We start from the raw sequence: 3,533 nt of genomic DNA on the forward strand, positions 1-3,533 counted from the left end.
AAATATAGGCAAATACATTATATTCTAACTGCACTGGTTTATTTTTATGCATTCCACTAATATGTCAGTTTTATTAAGATAATCACATCAATGTTTAGGAAGATTCTGAAGTCAGAGCAATGAAGAAATAACACACTGCTTTCAAAAAGCACACATTTTACATACTTACTTTACATATTTAATTTTACGTATTTACCTTACTCTTAACCGTATTTATCCCACTGTGCAGCAGAACACTCGAATTTATTCCTCTCATTACATTGTAACTTTGTACCCATTGACCAACTTCTCTCTATCCTCCACCCTCTACTTATGTAATATCAACTTTTTTTTTTAGATTCCACACGTGAGTGCTATCATGTGGTATTTCTCTTTTGGTGTATAGCTTATTTTGCTTAATATGATGTCCTCCAGTTTTATTTATGTTACAACAAATGACGTGGAACCTAGAACTGATGAAACAACTGAGATACCAGACTATCAAAGCCCACAGGGAAACACATAGTAAGATGCATAAATCATAAGTACACCATATAATTAACTTTCAATTATACAAATGACTTAAGTCAAGGTGTAAAGTATTTGCAAAATGCTTAGATCAAGGCATGGAACAGAACTGTCATCTCAGCAAGTATCTTCTAATAAATTTTCAGTCAAGAGCCACCCCCCAACCACCCTTTAATTCACAGTCTTAATATTTTCCGTAGTAATAGTAATATCTGTCATTATTCAGTTCTTGTCCTATGATTATGTCTGTGCTAGATATTCTAAATAAAATATTTTATTTAATAATACTAATATTCAAATGAAAGAATGACTATCAATATTAATCAGCTTACTCAAATTTATAAAAATTGTTAATAGCAAATAGAAAAAAAATCCAATTACATTCTCTAAGTTACTTTAAATATTCCAAGGAATTTATTGTTGACTATAGTCACCCTGTTGTGCTACCAAATAGTGAGTCTTATTCATTCTTTCTATTTTTTTTTTTGTACCTATTAGCCATCCCCACCACCCTGTCCAACCCCCTACAACCCTTCTCAGCCTCTGGAAACCGTCCTCCTACTGTCTATGTTCATGAGTTAAATTGTTTTGATTTTTAGATTCTACAAATAAGCGAGAAAGGGATGTTTGTCTTTTTGTGCCTGGCTTATTTCACTTAACATAACAATCTCCATAAGAGTGTTTCATTTACCTTCAAACTTTAAAACACTGTTTATATTATGTGGACTTTCGTTAAGTTAAACAACGGAGTTTGGTAATACCTGCATTTCTAAAATTGGCTTGATGAGTGACATCAGCAAGATGGAAGGCTAAAAAGTCCTTGCTCATTTCCCTGTCCCAAACCCAACAATTTTAACAACTGGTCAGAAATTAAAATAGCTCTGGAGGAGCTCCATAGGACAAACAAAGCTGCAGCAACCCAGTGGAACAACAACAAAACAAGAATGGCGGCATAGAAAACGGCAGGAAGCATTTTACCTGCATTGACTTATACCCTCAGTTCATCCTTAAATGCAATTTCTCTACGTGGAGAAAAAGAAGGGTAGAAAAATTTCAATAGCCTTCAATGCTGAGAACCTAAAAAGCCCTTGCTATGTCACGGACACCCACACATGCCACAACAGAGGGCCCTGCAGTCTTTGTGAAAGCTGAACCCAGCTGACAACTGTCCAGAGCCCATGATGATATGTCCCCCAACCAGCCAGACCATCCATTGTACCACCTACCAGAGCCAAAGCCACCACTATAATCTTTATCCTCAGATGGAGCCCTGGCACTACCTGCTAACATGTGTATCTAAACCCTGGACCAGATGTTGCTATACACCTCTTTTAGCCAGCACCTTTGCATCTACCTATAGGCAAGATATTTTCTCACCAAAGCCAGTCCATAAAGTCAGGAAGAAGTGACTCCTCTTTCAAGTGCACAGATAAGTGCACAAGGATATAAGAAATCTAAAAGCATAATACCACCAAAGGAAAAAAAGTCTCTAGAAAACAAGTTCCAAAGAAATAAAGATCTTTGAAATGCCTGACAAATAATTCAAAATATGTTTTAATTGGCACATTATAATTGTACATATTTATGGTGCACAATATAATATTTCTATAAATATATATGTTGCATAATGATAAAATCAGGGTAATTACCATATCCATCTCCTCATGCTTTTAACTTTTTTTGTGATGAGAATACTCAAATGCCCCTCCTTTGGCTATTTTGTAATATGTAATACCTTACTCTTCACCATATTTATCTCACTGTACAATAGAACACCAGAACTTATTCCTCCCATTATGATGTACTTTGTATGCATTGGCCAACCTCTCTCTATCCTCTACACTCTAGTTATAATATCAATGTATTTTGTTTTTAGATTCCAAATGTGAGTTTTATCATGTGGTATTTCTCTTTATGTGTCCAGCTTATTTTACTTAATATGATATCCTCCAAGTTCATTTGTCTTACAACAAATGACATGGAACCTAGGACTGATGAAAAAACTGAGACACCACTCCATCAAAATTCATAGAGAAACACCACAGACAATTGGTGTAACCGGACAGTGAGGAAGCTGCTGAACTTGCAGACAAACCACCACATCCATGTGCACGCACATCAAGCATGACAACCACCACAGTGGCAGTCTCACCTACTGAAAAAACCACCACATAGCTAACCAGTCTACTGTGCCTATGTGTTCCTGTACTTGGCCTGACAGCCAGTCTGGCACTGGCCCTTCCCTACCAGAGAGACTGCCCGGCCGCCACATGGGTGTTGGGCCTGACAACAAGTACAGTGACGACTGCACCTCCCTTAAGGCATTGCCATTCAGCCTGCCTGTGTCTGGCCCATAAACCAGATATATGCCCCTCCCTCCACCAAAACCATGCCACTTTCATCACAGACTCCTTCAGCCCGGACCACTGAAGTAGTTCCAAACATAAAAGACCAACATTACAACTGAAGAAACTTGACAGAAGCCATGCTCCGGAGTCCAACTAGAACCAAAACCAATGCACTGTTCCCAACTGACACTGTCAGAACCATCTGCAGGAAGAATGTGTCTTGCTACAAAAGCTACTCCATAAAATTGGAAAAAGCAACTGTTTCACCAGAGAAACAGATATCAATGTAGGGACACAAGAAACAAACAAGAAATCAACAGGAAATATGATGCTCTCAAAGAACACTATAAGCTTCCAGTAACAGATTCCCAAAAAGAATATTTATGAAATGCCTGAGAAGAAATCTTAAAAAAGATACACAGAAAGCAATGAGATAGAAGAGAATATGAAAAACTAATTCAGTGAAATCAGAAAAATAATTCATAATCTGAATGAAAAATCTACAAAGAGATATCATTAAAAAAAGAAATATTGGAACTGAAGAGTCCAATGAATTAAATGAGAACTTAAACACCAAGCAGAAGAAAAAATTTCTGAAATTAAAGGCAAGTTTTATGAAGTATTACAGTTAGAGGTAAAAATAAGAAGAAACAATGAAGAAAGCCTATGAGACAGGTT

The sequence above is a fragment of the Colobus angolensis genome, unplaced genomic scaffold (assembly GCF_000951035.1).
Source record: "Colobus angolensis palliatus isolate OR3802 unplaced genomic scaffold, Cang.pa_1.0 Scaffold50, whole genome shotgun sequence".
Classification (NCBI taxonomy): domain Eukaryota; kingdom Metazoa; phylum Chordata; class Mammalia; order Primates; family Cercopithecidae; genus Colobus; species Colobus angolensis.